General features: G+C 42.3%; 1 long non-coding RNA gene across 4 annotated transcripts; it reads right to left on the reverse strand.

Annotated features, from left to right (window-relative positions):
• Positions 1–6,133: 6,133 nt before the first annotated feature.
• On the reverse strand, positions 6,134–14,902 carry LOC125183013 (uncharacterized). 4 transcript variants are annotated; one of them, XR_010825826.1, is made up of 5 exons: positions 13,651–14,902; positions 13,263–13,512; positions 10,674–11,004; positions 7,401–7,492; positions 6,134–7,265 (listed from the first exon to the last, which is right to left on the reverse strand). It is a non-coding gene; the product is annotated as an uncharacterized lncRNA (long non-coding RNA). The 4 variants fall into 4 exon arrangements; XR_010825827.1 differs by having other exon boundaries at positions 10,674–10,733; positions 10,827–13,512; XR_010825829.1 differs by having other exon boundaries at positions 10,827–13,512.
• Between the last annotated feature and the right edge of the window lie 1,263 nt (positions 14,903–16,165).

The following is a 16,165-nucleotide window of genomic DNA, read 5'->3' on the forward strand; positions in this document are numbered from 1 at the left end:
GGGACTCACATACAATTGTCAGCATTGTTATCAGAGGCAGTGCATTCACTTGCTTTGGCAACGTTGTACTGGTCTGTCATGATGAATGTCCATCTGTGTCTTTCCAGTGCAAGACTGACATTAATGTTCTTTATCTTCATCCTTCTGAAAGCTGCAGATGGTACAGCTTCTCCTGCCTCATTACACAATGATTTGATGAAGAAACTCGTAAGACCAGGGACATAGCTGGTGTGTTGTTGTGGTTATCTGCAGCTACTTTACATGTCAGTTGCGCTATGTCTCATTCATGAAGTAATACCAGTTGCAAAGATGCAGCATCATGTTGTTTGTCTTGTTCAACTATTATTGTGGGGTCTCACACTTTTGCAGATCTCCAGTTCCTCAGTCTCTCATGCTATAATCCATGTCATTGCAAATTTCCTGTTGAAAATGTTTCAGTTAGATATAGATCATATTTCAGTTGACACATCTTAACATTAAGCTGCTTTAGTTATTATTCAGGGTCCAAATCCTTCACCTTTTCCAAGAGACACTTTGTTATTCGAACAGCATTTCTACCAAGATGTTGGACCTGATTACCAGAAATTAGGATTTAGATGTCTAACCCTAAATTTTGCCACAAATTGCTTAATTTATGCTCATTGTTGTGATCACACAAGAATTATTGTCACAGGCAAAACAGGCTCAAACTAGGGAGATTAATTTATTGCCTTTCACTAGCAGACCAGAGCACTGAGAAACTAAAAGCAAACCAAAACACCTTTCCCCATCCACCCTCTCCCAATTCGTTCTCCCAAGCACTGCAAGGGAACGGGGAATGGGGGCTGCGGTCAGCCCCTGACGCTTCGTCCCCGCCGCTCCCTCACGGTCCCTCTCTGCCCCTGCTCCACGCGGGGTCCCTCCCACGGGATGCCGTCCTTCCCGAACTGAGCCTGCGGGGGCTGCCCACAGGCAGCAGCTCTTCCAGCACTGCTCCCACACGGCTCCGTACCACGGGGTCCGTCCATCCCCCAGGAGCAAACTGCTCCAGCACGGGTCCCCCACGGGCGGGCGGCAGCTCCCCCCAGACCCCCTGCTCCTGCGTGGGCTCCTCTCCACGGGCTGCAGCTCCGGCCCGGGGCCTGCTCCTGCGGGGGCTCTCCATGGGCCGCAGCCTCCTCCAGGCCACATCCACCTGCTCCACGTGGGCTCCTCCACGGGCTGCAGCGTGGAGATCTGCTCCGTGTGGGACCCATGGGCTGCAGGGGGACAGCCTGCTCCACCGGGGGCCTCTCCCTGCACAGGCCGCAGGGGAACTGCTGCTGCCTGCCTGGAGCACCTCCTGCCCTCCTGCTGCACTCACCTGGGGGGCTGCAGGGCTGGTTCTCAACCCTCTCCCCCAGCTGCTGTTGCATGGTGTTTTTTCCCTTCCTTAACTTTGCTGTCCGAGAGGCCCACCCCGCGTCACTCCCTGTCTGGGCTCTGGCCAGCAGCGGGTCCGTTTTTGAGCCGACATGGGGCAGCTGCTGGGCTCTGCTCACAGAGGCCACCCCTGCAGCCCCCCCACTACCAAACCCTTGCCATGTAAACCCAATACAGTCTCTTTCTTCTTTTCTAAATACGCATACTGCAAGTATAGTACAGATCAAGTACTGCTGATTACTTTAAAAGAGGCAGCCATGAGATCACCCTGCTCTTTGTGTAAAACCATAGCAACCACAACAAATTTCATGTCAACAAACTGTAGCAACAGCATAAGTCTTTTTAAGGCCAGGCCTTATTAATTTTAAGAATTTATGTCCACTAAAGTCATTGGGAAATTGAAAATCTGTAGTGAACTACAGGGAAAATGGACCAGATCCTCCACAGGTTATGCAATTATCAGCATTGCCAAGCCAGCCATTACAGAGCCATGCTTCAGGGAACAAAAGAGTCATTCTAAGCTTGGCTGTTCTTATATATATAAAGTAGAGCATGACAATAGGAAACAAATGTTGCAGATGCCATGATGCTTTCCACAGTCTCTAGGCAGTCTGAACATCACCGTTGAAATAGGGACAACCCCTCTGTCACTGCAGGGTAGTAAAAGTGAGGCCTATCCATAGCATCCCTCCTCTAACAACACCTTCACTGTAATTTCTACCTGGAAAAAGAAGCTGCAAGCCTCAACAGCCTATCCAAATATGCTAAGAGACTACTAAATCATGGAAAGAAAGCCTGGCTCTTTGTCTATCCAGAGCAAGTGGGAGCCCTGAACATTTCATAGGAAAGATTCCTTCCCTGAATCTGCAGCTGAAGATAAGAAACAACAGCAGAACACCGTCATATAAGCAGTAGAGGCAAACAGCATCCAGAGGCTTTCTAGCTTCCTCTAGAAAGTAGATCAGCAGCTTATCAGCCACACAGCTCATACTTTTGACCTATATTGTTCTTAGTCCAGGGGGCAATAATCCTCATCCTTAGTCCAGGGGGCAAAACAAAACCATTACTGTTCCATGTATTGGTCACATTACACTAAGAAGCAACTGTTGCCAAGTAAGATGCCCATTTCAATTCAACCAAAACAGAATGCAGGAGGCTAATTATAAATCATTTAATTGCCTTTTGATGATCTAACATCCATGGTGCAGTCTAGATATTAAATCGAGCTAGATATTAAACCTCTAGCCAGGATGAAAAAACTTCCATTCAAAATTTATAACTGCAGCAAGCAGTAATATTGGGTCACTTGGTTGAGGTCAAAGTGCATTATCCTGCACCATAGAAGCCCAAGAATGGAGGAGAAGAACGGGAATGTTCCACATCTATTGCATAACAGGATGCCTGTTTTGCTGGGATTGGTCACAGACTTCCGTAACCTTAACGATATCCTGACACTACTTCACTGATCTTTAAATCAAATGTCCCTATGTCTGTGTTGCCTCTTAGGAGATTTTATCCTGTAGAAATAAGCAGAAAGAAATATGCTGCAGATATCAATGACAAGCCTTCATTCTCACCACACCCAACATGCTTCAGCATAGGCACCTTTCTGAATTGCTAAACCTTCAGGACTTAGCTATGTAGAGTGAAAGAGAATGGACCTTCCATGATGCTGTTATGTTGACATGATTTTCTCTGACATCAGATTCTTCATCACTTGACCTTCTAGTAAATCAGAGGAAAACCCATAGACATGCATCCTACCTTCCTGGCTTCAGATGCAGACTCATACGCTTGCTCACAAATGCGCTCATGCTAGTGCCTTCACTCTACCAGCACACGGACAGCTATACAGAAAGGTCAAATCAACTGCATTTGGCATTCCTCGGAAACATTATTTTAAAATCTGGTAAACATGCATAGTCATGAAATACATGTTCAGAAAATACATAATAAAAATGCAAGATTCTTCAACATTTAGGAGGATAAGCTTGTCTTTGTGATGACTGCGCTAGCAAGAAAAATAACATTTAAGTCTTTAGCATTGTCTCTGGCCCATATTCAGGAAGCTTACATTTCACCTAGCTCTCTTTTTTTGTTCCCTGCCGCTGGTCCCAGGCCTTCAAAAATGCCAAGTGACATTTCAAGGCACTCTGTTCTAGTCACAGTTTTGGAACCACTGAAAGGCTGGCCCACTGTTAGGGAATGGAAATGGGACAGAGAGAGTAGTCTGAGTGCCCCAGAGATACCATGCTTATGACTCCGTTAGGATTGTAGAAAGGCAAATGTCAGATTTTTCTCTTTCTCCTCCATGACTTGTTAGGAACACAGTATGTAGATCGTTATCCTCATTCATCCCTCCATTGTATTGCAATGTATAAATAACTTCTTTATCCAAACCTGTGTCTGCTAGGGAGTTAGCAAAAAAAGCAGGCCAATGCAGGTGAGGCTGCCACAGCTCCATGCCCCCAGGTCCAATCTGTAGCGAGGCTGAACATCTTTTCCAATTAGGCACACACACAAATGCATGTATATCACACATATATACATGCACAGGACAGCACATGCGCATCAAGCACTCATACAAACACAGACAGCACCAATGGCCCCATCTTGTTCCCTCCCCTGGCTGATCAGAATGGAGGTCTGTTACTATGAAGTATACACATCAGCGCACACCTGCACACAGACACATATGTAAGTGGGTCTTGCACTCAACACTTAGACCCCACAGTTTCTGGCAGGCTGTCTGGAGCCCCTGGTCCCTCCAGTAGCCAGCTCTTCCATGTGTCTCACCCTCAGAGATACCCCCTCGGCTTCCTTGCCACTGCACCTACCCACCAGCTCATCCAGCTTGGTCTTTGCTAGTTGATCACACCCTGATACAAACCTCCACACTCAATGCTGGCACCTTCATCTTGCAGTCCCACCCCAGCTGCTGACACCCAACCGCCTTGATCCCTCTCTTTCCCCACATTTTGTTCCTCCCTAAACACCCCGTACTGTCTTGTGTGATCCCTGAATGCTCTTCCTTTGCATCCCGTGATGAGTCCTGTATTCCTGTAACCAGCAACCTTGTACTGCAAGGCACTGCAGAACACCTCTCCATTGATTCACTGGGTGGGCATCCCTCAGCCCATGGTGCATCTTGGTGTATCTTCTTGGTGCACAGAGATGAGGTTTTTTTATCACATAATCTGACAATGTCCTGCATATATACATTCTTATATTACTATTCCTGATAGTGTCATCCTTTATTGTACATCTTCTTTAGCCCAGTGACACTCCTGAGAGCAAATACTGACAAACGAGAGAGCTACCAGACTAAGAAAAGGATAGCAGCGTTATTTCTTGGTAATGAGGACCTCCTGATTGTGCACTCCTGCATCTGCATCTGAAACATCTCGACAACTGCATCTGAAACAAGACCAAAGTTAACAGCATTTAGGTGTATCCTATTATACAGTTGTCCTAACAGGGCAGCCACAGTACTGGAACAGCCTGATGTCTCCTTTGGTGTCCTGCAATGTTATTAACCACCTGATTACCTCCTTACCAGAAGGACGGAAGGCTTCTTTTTATTCTCATTTGCTTTACACCAACTTCAGATGATTAATCCTGAAATATGTATATTAAGATCCACTTTCTGTTTCTTAAATAACTGTAAAGACTCAGATCTACTTTCTGTTTCAGAGCTCAGTTTTGTACCAGCCTTGGTGGAGTCTCTGTCCTCACAGTTGGAATTACTTGATGATAAGCATGACAAATCAAGAAAAGATATCTGATGTGGTCCTTCAGACTTCCAGGCCAGCTTCTGGTCTGTCTGTGGATATTTATCCTATCCTTTGGTCTTAATTTCTGTCCCACCAAAATTTGCTTTTCTGTGATAGTGTGAAAATTACTGTCTCTGCTGTAAACTAAACTCCTCTCTCAGTATTGCAGAAGACAGCAGGAACCTTCTTTAAAGTAGGAAAGCAGCACTTAATCTGCACACAATAAGAAGAGTTCAATTGACTTTATCATCTTATTTGCTAAGTCTTGTCCTTTAGCTAGTCAATATTTGTAATGAGTAAGCCTGTCTTCCTCAAAGTTTATCTAAAGGTTTTCCAAACCATTTAAGGTTCATGAGTCTTAAAGCTATTATACATTTTCTTCACAGGTTTTCTAGAATTTTCTGGAGTGTTCTACATTTCACATTGACATCAGGCAAGGGAAAATAATCTCCTGCTCGCACCAAATGGGCAGACTGAATCTAAGGTTGCTAATAGATATATAAGCCATCTAGCCATCAAAAAGTACATACCACTTAGGATCCAGTATCTTGAAAAAGATCATCTTTCATGATGAAGACTTTTTCATAGCTTTATAGTATCTCAATTTCAAAAATGCAGCCATGAAAAAGGAAAAATTAAGTTGAAAATATTGTTTTAAGGTAATTCATTAAACCTTCATCACTGGTTTGATTCCACCTGGAGAGAAAATCCTGTATACTGCACCAAATACAGTCAACTGCACAGTATATACTATACTGTATATAGTATATAGTATATGTATAGTATATACAGTATAGTATATACTATATATATAGTATTCTATAGTATATATACATATACTATAGTATACTTATAGTATATACTATATATATAGCATACTACAGTATATACATATACTATAGTATGCTATATATATACAGTACAGCATATACTGTATATACAGTATAGTATATACTGTGCAGTATATGCATGTCATATGTATACTATGTATAGTATTGCACACACAAACACAACATAGTACATTATAAGGAATATATGCTATATGAACATTTTTTAGATTTGTTACTGTTATATGCATTGATTGTGCATTTAAATATGAAATATTAAATATGAAAAAATGCAGTAAGATGATAAATTGCTGATAATGAATGCCATAGAGGTAAACAGCAAAAGATCTTAAACTTGAAATCATTTAAGTATTGTAAGGGAAGAGGGGAGCTTGCACCAAAACAATGAAAGATTTGATGCAGTGGAAAATAAATTATTCCTCATCTAAGGGTGAGAAAACCTATGGAACCTGAAGTAGCTCCAGAAATCATACCAGCAATATCACTGGGAGAAAATATTAAGGGTAAGAAACAAATTTTGCAGGGGATCTGTAACGATGTTGTATTCAAACAACAGCTCCTGTTGGAAACAATGGTCAAGATTTTGAGCACACAAACCAGACTTCAAGAGCATCCTAATGACAGGTATTACAAGCAGCATTACAAGTTCTTGCAGAAATATTTACTGTGAAGGAAGAATGGAATATCACAAGTTCAGCCATTCACAGCAGCGTAGCTAAAGTTGGATGCCTGAAGTGTGTAAACAAGCCCCTTATGGTTTTTTTTCACTGATTGCAGGAATTTCACATCGTGCAGCTGCGACTCCCATCCGGAATATATCTTTCCTAATTAGCTTGTGTATATCTTTAAACTACATGTTATATGGGCTATTAAACAGAGGAAAGGCAAATTAAGAATGAATCAATCTCTTTCACCAACCACTTCCCAAAGCCAAGTTACAGTGTGTACCTGCGAGCATGGGTGTACCTGATGGGATCTGTGATGGAGCTGGTGCTCCTGGTCAGTTCTGCTTCACAGTCCAGCCATCCAAATCTCCTCCATGCCTGAGTGCTTGCTCAGTAAAGTCATTTATCTGAACCCTTCTGTTTCCTTGTCTCTGGCTTATGCATCCCAAAAACAGTCATTGAGGAGGCACACAACAGATCTCTGCAAACTTGGGGCAGAATTAGATGGTACCAGGAGAGGAATAGCTTCTCTCTCACACAGACACCCATATTCCTCTGTCTTACTCCTGTGGGTTCTCCTGAGAAAAGGAAAATAGGATCCCTCTCATAACTCTCCTGAATTTTGATTGTTCACAACCAAAATTAAGTCAAATGCACAAAGGCTATGCATATTTCAAAAGCGAAGCCAGCTGCTTCGTCACAGTCCCAGCTACCTGTGTGTTGCCACTGAGCACCCAGCAGGCTACTCTGAAATCCTGGGGAAGTAAAGACTTCTGAAGAAGTGTGTTGTGTATCAGGAACATTCCTATTAAAAAACAAAAAAAAAAAAAAAAAAAAAAAAAAAACACTGTTATTTCTGTTTGGAAATCAAAGAACTTGCAGAGGCAGGGCTCCTTAAACTGATGTAAATCTCCACACAGTTTCCATAGCAAGAAGGGTATTTCCCTGTACTTTGTTTGTTGTAAAGCACTGCTTACTGATATTAGGAAGCAACAAAACTAATCAAGACTCTCCTCATCCTAGCGTCTTGACAACAAAATTACTAAATAAATGAGCAACCCAGCTCAAGCATTTGCCATGCCCTTTCAATGATGTTCTTTCACATGTGATTGCCCTTTTTCAGCTCCTGTTTGCAGCTCCTTTTCCCTTTCTTTCTCTCCACCTTTTGAACAGGAGACTCTCTCACTCAGAAAAGCCCATTCCGCAGCAATTTTAAACCAGAAGATCGAGGCACCAGCTCCTGGTCTATGAGAACAGACATCCTCACTCTCCACTGCTCTACATTACCCTGAGCACTTCTCACAGGGAAGAGAAGCAACATTTCCTTTGAGTGGGATATTCAGGAAATTTGGGAGTTTTTCCATTCAGGGATCAGAGTTTCCTTACTGTTTCCTCTGCACATATCTGCTTGGAAACTGCAACCCAATTCTTTATGCTGAAGCCCAATCCTCCTTCACAGGGGGTCTTTCATGAAAGTTTTCATCCATCTGAAAGGTCTGAAAGGGCAAGGAGAGGAGAGGCTTTTTTTTTCTTTTTTTTTTCCCTCCTGCAGCTGCTCTCCATGAACTAGCTGGCAGCTGCATTGCCCATATTCTTCTCCAGGACTTTTAGGATGTGGCACCCACAACGCTACCAGTTTCTAATCACTCAAAGAAACTTGGAACTTTGTTCATAGTCATCAGCCTGTTCCCTGGAAGAAATAAGCTGTTTTTCTGCACTGTTGTCAAATATTTAGTGTTAGTCACTGCTTGTAATTTCTTAGCCCCAGTGCTCAGACTTCAGTCCTCAACAATGTGTCATTTTTCCCACACTTTGCTGGTCTTCTATGTTTCCCATTAGGCAGTCACCAGGATGACAAATACAACAGCAGTCTCCAGTTCAGCCTCCTGAGTGTTCTCAGCCAGTACATCAAAAATATAATGCCTTTTCTTTTTCTTATTTAATAACACTATCAGGGTGATGGCTGTAGGCATTTGATGGGCTTGTCATATGCTCCACATTTCCATACAGGAAGATGAAGACACTAATAAAATAATTATTTGAATAGCACTTTATGGTTTAAAAGGAGTGATTTGATGTGCATGTATATAAGTCCAGACTCGGAGCTATTATATCCAATTAAAGCATTCTGCACTTGAGCATGCATTACAGTTAGCACACAGGAGCGATAGATTTATTTGTATTTTCAGTCTGGTCATAAAATTGAATCACTGTTTGCCTCCAGCTTAACCCCCTTACAGCTGAGTGGCTGGAACAAAACTACAGATGAATCTAATAGACTAAATCTCCTCTTTGAAGAGACTGTACATGTCCAAGTTAAATTAGAGCAATTTTCTGTCTCTTGCGTGTTTTGTTTTTTTTTTTTATTTGCTTTGTAGTACCATACACTGCTGAGTGTCTCAGAGAAATCAGAGTAGTGGTACCCTTCTGCCTGCTCCATAAGACTAAAGACATAAGCACTGGTCCCTACGTAAGGTGTCTGTGGCAAGTGGCATCACTTCAGCCCATGTTGTCATTGTGGATAGCACAGCAACAGCTTAACTCATGACCCTCAATCAGTGTCATGGTATAACGTGGATACACAAATGTAGAGGAAATACAACATTCAGTTTTCAAATAGTACTGGATATTAGTTTCCAGGATTTTAAAGTCTACAATTCATATATCTCTAATATGTATTCACTAAAGGAACATCTTTTGACAAAGAAAACCAATGAATCCCTAACAGAGACCCTCACATACACGGTCATTGCACTTCATTGGTCTCAATCATAACAAGAAAGAGATCATTCTGTTGACAAAGTGAATTTTTATGTAAATTTTTATATATTGAAAATTAATCAGGAACATTCACTGGGATGATTTCTTTCCACAGGTGTTATCTATGAGTTACCAATGAATTGCTGTGGTGTTGGAGAGAGTAGAATGGAACAAGTGAGACACCAGATCTTAACAGCCTTGAGAAAACTAATCTGGGCCTCTACCCATACCCTCTTCCATAGGATATTTTAGCTCAGTGCTGAGCATTCACTGAGTTGGAGTTTACGTATGAGCCTTGTGAAATGAGTGTGCTCCAGCTCAGCCACAACTGTGTCCCTGCCTGGCAGGCCCTGACCGAGGGACTGACTTCACAGGTTGACCTTGGGCCTCCCTTGTCTGTCTGGACCTGACTGGCATTCACTGGATCTGACCTGTTGATTGACTTGCTAGCTTGACCTTGGACCTCATGTCTCATCAACATGAGCTTGTCTGGTGATCCAGACACTTGTTGGAGCCTGCCTATGATCTCTGGGCCTGCCCTGCTCTTGTGCTGGGGTTGGTTGGGTGGGCTCTGGCATAGAGGCCTCTGTGGCTCCTGGCTTTCAGAGCTCTGTCGGACATTGCTGCACACCAACGTTATCACTTCATGAAGCAAAGTTCTAGTATTTACTTAGCTAGTAAAAAAAGAGTGGACTGGCACTTGAGGTTGCATGAAGTCAAGCAGAAGCTTTAACTAAGGAGAATTTAACTGAGGAGAATAAAAAAATCACAAACTGGAACTAAAGAGGGGAACGCTGCCAAGCATGCAAATTATCTACAGGACCTACAGGAAATTATTCCCATGACCTTGACTTCCATACTGAATAACTTTACCCCTTTAACAACAAATGTCCTAGTAAGATTTCTTCAGATTCATTCCTCAAAAATAGAAAGTATGTGTTGCTTGGTACTGGTACCCTTTCAGGGATCTCCCCTGGCTCTGAAACTGGCCAGCACTTAAATGAATAAGGCAGTGATACTAGACAATTGGAGCCCCTTGGTGTGTGTGTTAATCCTATTAGTCAGAATGATGAAATCTTTAGCTGAACTGTGGCAGGATTATAGCTGGATAAAGGTTTGGTTTGGTTTTCCCATGTTACCATTATGTAATCCCCTGTACTCTCTACAGAATTAATTGATGTCTGTTGTTTCCTCTCCAGGAATTGGGGCTGGGGGCCAGGAGTTACATTAATGAAAAATGTAGCTCAGACGATCAGTAATGAAAAGTCACTGCCACCTGATGTTTCCTGTGATTGAAAGCAGAGGAAATGTTAAATTGTATGGGAAAACTCAGTTTTCATATCTTAAAAAGGTAGTTCTGAGAACCACAAACAGCTTACCTTTCCTTCAAAACCCACAGTCAGAAGGATAAGATTTCAGATCCTTTCCTACCCATGTCCCGTGAAAAATGGATCTTGCTAGGACTGTGTCCAGAGGAGTTATTCACTGACCTTACTGACCCAGTCCTGTGGTCGGGCACATGTTTCACAGTAAGGCAATGGTGGCTTGGAACTGTTCCTGCAGAAGGGGAAGGAAAAACAAAGCATCTGTTTCACTGCTAGTTGTGTCAACTCAACTCATACTGAATATTCAAAATCACTCACAGGGGCAACTGACTGATTCATTCAGTAGCAATTATGTAAGAAGAAGTGGATGCACAAACATAGTTCCTTCGTGTGACAGTTTACCATTCAACCATTTGCCAGATGTGGTAGAGCAAAGTGGACTTCCTTCTTGGTGCACCCTTACTGCTTTCTGGAAAGGCCAAGGAGAGAGCATGTAGCCTTTGCTTGCCACAGTTGATAGTAGAGCTCCAGGCTCCAGGTCACAGGTTCTCTGAAGAGGGAAGAAATGCTTGTCTGCAGCGCTAGGGGTGTAACATGGCAGTAAAAGAGGTATGCCCATGCCCATTTTAGGAACTTGCAATGATGCAGGGTTGTGTTGGAGCCAAGGGGTACAAGAACGGGGTATGGAGGTGCTCCCAGGGCCTCATTTTAGGGGATACATGGCTGCAAACAGCATGCAGGCACTGACAGAAGTTGACATTCAGGCATTAACCTGAGAAAGATTTGATCGAGGATTGCCCTTTTAAACTGAGGAAGCTTTGTAGGATTATCAATCAGACATCTTGTAATAGAGCATCGGCAGACTTACAAGGATATTTAACTATTGACTGGTCAGCTGTTGCATTCACATGAGTAAGTAGGACTTTGTTTTCTGCAAGTAATAGGAAAGGTTACATGGAGAAATACACTAACTTTGAATTGTTTGGTAATTTGAAGATTTGCTGTTTTGTCAATGCATTGATTTGGATGTAAATTGCTCATAGTTTTGTGTCCTTATTAGAGGCACAGTGTTTAGGACAGAAATATCAATATTTTCACTAAATATTATAAGTTATGGTGCATTAGGTTCATTTTTATCTTTTCTTAATGCGTTGCATGTAAAATTGCTCAGTACTTGGGGTTGCGAGGTGTTCATTTTAATGTATTTTTAAAGCTGTATTAAAACATGGCTCAGTTTTATAATGCTTAATTTGCAAAGGCAACCCGGTCACACAAATCCCATTGGCTTCAGAGGCGTTTATTAGTTCTTAGCACCCCTGAAAATCTGGTCATCCTGAGTGTCTGTAACCACATTTTGATCAGCTATTTAGACCTTTATGGTCAATGCACACATCACCTTATCCAGCTCCAGGAGGGACCACTTACAGATGTCTCCTGATTCTCTATTTCAGAGTCAAGAAGGGGATTATACTGATATTGTCTGCCCTCCCTATTTCTCCCTAATATATCAATGTTATGCAGAAAAGGGAAAAGATCTTCAGTGTTGATCTTTCCTAAAGGCCCTGCTGCCACTGAAGATGCATTTTTTTTCTCTGGTGTAGTATAAGCTCGTCTCTCTGGTTCCTCCCTTGTGCTTCCAGGCGCGCAATAACCATCTGCGTGAAAGCACCACACAGCAGCAAGAACTGTAGAATGCAAATAGGAAATGCAGCAAAATCTCACAGACAAAGGATGTTGTGGGAAACGTTTTAATGTGAGAGCACCCTGCAGGAGGTTGCAGCTCTCAAATTCCCCAATATGCTTTGTGGGATTTGCTCCATCCAGACCCCACTTAAGGCTAAGGCAAGATACGTAGTAGTAGGGAACAAAGTAAGGGGCAACCTCCCTTGGGAGAGTCTATCACAGCAGCCAATGCGATTTGTCCCCCCTGTATATGTATGGGTATAAAATCCCAGTCTCAAACTCTCATTTCTAAACGTGGGTTCAGATTTCCAGAAACTTTTCCTTTCTTTGCTCCCCAGACTGACCCTGGCAGGGTACATTTCCCATGTCAATAGTGTGTGTAAAGATATTCTTCACAAGTTGAAAAAAAAAAAATCTTTACCAACCTCTTTTAGTAAACATTGACTTGGATCTAAGTTCTACTTACCTGAAGCAGTTTTTACCAGGGAACAATGTACTGTATTTCTGAATTGCCCATAACATACTACATAATGAAACAGCAAGCTAGAGGAAGAAAAAGTGAGCAATAGACATGGTTTTGGTTTAATAAGGCAAAAGCTGATCTACAAGATTACCAGATACTCCTCTGGGGAGGAGTGAGACATCACCCTTTTAACATTTTACTAATACACAAGTTGAACAGTACAATGAAAATGTTTCAGTGGAAGTTAAGCCACAGCTGGTTTATAAAGTGGCTTGGTGCACTTCTGCCCTCGCATCAACTTTTTGAAAATAACAACAGCTGCACTTTGGACTGTAGTCACTCACCCAGACAGGAAGGGCACTTTTCCTCGAAAGCATCATGCTGCTTGGGCTGCAGACAGACGGAATACCCAGGAGCCTCCTGAACACACAACTGTGAAGCTGTTAGAGAAGCTGGGTTTAAAAGACTCACTTCATACAGAATGACCTAGAAAATTAGGCAAATCATGTAAAGCAGTTGTTTGCCCAGCCAAACATCCTTTGACTTCCCTGTTATCAGCAAGTTTTATGTAAGGCGTGTCCACGCTTGTGTTCCCTGAAAGAGGGAGAGAGCAAACATTCATTAAAAAATAACTTAAATGCACTTTAAATTCAACTCATAGAACCAGAATGAGTCCTGAGCTGGAAGCACAGAATCAGCATTTGTGACACAAAATCAAGGAGATTTATTTACCATGAGGAGCAGAGATGATGCCATACTCTTGCTTCTTCCTTGTGGCCATCAATCTTGAATTGTCTGAGCCTCCCCAGTCCAGTAACTGATCAAGCTCAACAGCGGTTCATTTTCTGTAGGCCTGTAGCTCTATATAGTAGCATTCGCAATATCACATGAAGGTTTTTTTAAGCAGCATTTGAAGAAATTCATGAGTCACCAGATGACTCCCGTTGAACAATGAGAGCTTTATTCACTAGTAATGTAAAAACGTGGCCAAAGCTCATAAAATAAACTCAACAGAAATTATCTGAAAAGGCAATAAAACACCTCTGCAATATATTTCCTCAACCGTCTTTGTCTTTACATGCTTCCAAACAAAGGAGTTTTTTTCCATGCAGGCTACATTTTTTTTCGTTCTCTGTGTCCAACAGGCCTCTTAATAGACAGACCTTGAGCTTTGTGGGTTTGGTTCAATCCCTTGCAAAGAGAGGTTGACGAGATGGCAGATCTGGGGTTGGACTCCAAACTCCCACCATACTTCATGATCTGCTGGAGTTAAAGGTTTGATTCAAGTCCATCCTAGTAAGCACTTATTAATGTTTGTTAGCACACTGCATTTTTTAGCCATTGATCATGTTTGTTTTCATACCATGCTCCCTTCCCCCCAAAATTCCCAACATTAGTCTGCTATTATATCTGCTAAAATATTCAGCCAGCATATATAGTTTTCTCCCAAGTCATGGAGACCACAAGTGGGAGTTGTACTGCAACCATTAATGGGGTAATGGGGCAGTGTTATCATTTATGTTTTCATTGTGGCGGTAAGGACATTGTGGTTTACAGATTTCACAATCTTGCTTTGTCAGACAGACAGACTGCTATGTAAAATATTCCACAATATCCTGAAAGGAACTTGAAGTCAGACACAGTTCAAATTTCAGCTAGATGAGCCAGCTGGAAAAATCAAAGAAGATAAAAAAGGGAAGAGGGGAAAAAAACACTGCCAGCATATTTCCTCCTAAAGTTGAGTTTATTATTGCATTTTCTAATACCCCCAAGCTTTGGACATTTCTCTTTGCTATTTCTCTGCATTTTTCACCACACTATTAGCTCAGCTTGCCCAATAGACTGTGTCTGGAAGCCAGCTGGCCCTATTCCTGAGAAAAGCCCCCACCCCTCACATTGTCAGGCATTCTCATGCCATTGCAATCTTTCTTAACATTGCTTTCATTTTTTTGTGTGTTTTTTTTGTTATTGTTGTTCATTTGTTTATTTTATGTTTTCCCCCTTTATGATCATGAATGTATCACATTTGTTGGTTTGAACAAACATTTTCTCCAGGATGAAGAAGCTGGGAACAGAAGGATAGAGGACAAGTCTCTGGCCCCTCTGAAATATGTAGGAATGCTGCCATTGACTTCAGTGGGGTCAGGATTTTAGCCAGAGTTTTTCTCCAAAACCAACATTTGGATCACATCTTTCACATGGACATTACAGTAAAGGATAAAAAAGAGGAGATGCTATTCCCTCAGCAGCGGTCTCTTCTCAAGCAAATGATTGCTCTGCCAAAACATAGCTGCTACAGGAAAGGAATTCCTGTTTACCTAAGGTTATTATCAAGTGAGGTCCTTGACCCCCAGCGCTGACTGAAACAAGGCTCCGAAGAGAAAAGTTAGTGGTGTTCATCAGCAGTGGAGACACCAGAAGCTATTTCACAGCCTGGGGCAAGCACAGCTTTGCAGTTCTCCCATAACCTGGCAGTCTCCAGCCATCACCACATATCCCTTGTCCCTTTCTATTCCCGGGATAGCCCTGACCTGCTGCAGCTCTGAGGGAATCACAGCAGAAGGGAATATCAATAGTTCCCCAAAACCTCTGCAGCTAACCATCATCTTCTTGATGGCTCTGGACATGAGGCACTGACCTTTCCTCACAGCAGTGGTTTCTGTATTGGGCATAGCCACTGAATGGCACAAAGCACTGTAAGGGATTTTAAGTACTAAGTACCCACACGTCAAACCAGAAAGTAACTTTAGAAAATTGGAGACTTTAACCACCCTCCTACAACTAGGAGGTTTTGAGTTAGCTTCAAAACATCCACCCCATCTTCAGCTTCGCTCTGATGTACTCCTTTCATCAGTGAGCTTTTGAATGCTTCCGCAAAGCAAAGCCACAAGCCAGCGAACCAAACCAGTCAAGTATATTAACCGAGCAGCAGCCACTGCCATTAGAGAATATATAGGTGTTAAACAACAAACACCACTGAACCCAGAAATAGCTTTTATCCTATTTGCTGTATCGCATGCACACAAAGAAGTGTCTGCTTATTTGTTGCCTGGTTTAGCTGCTTCTTGATTTTGTCTTTGTAAAGGATTAAAAACAAATTCTCAGCTTTAGCTCACTGAAGAAAAAAAAAGAGTCAGTACAGTATCTTCATTAATCACCATTTGCAGCCTACTCCACCTTTGATCACAGCCAGAAGACTCAGAAGTTTCACGACAACACACCTGCTAATGGCAATACATTTCAGATT

This window comes from Anser cygnoides, chromosome 1 (genome assembly GCF_040182565.1).
Source record: "Anser cygnoides isolate HZ-2024a breed goose chromosome 1, Taihu_goose_T2T_genome, whole genome shotgun sequence".
Classification (NCBI taxonomy): domain Eukaryota; kingdom Metazoa; phylum Chordata; class Aves; order Anseriformes; family Anatidae; genus Anser; species Anser cygnoides.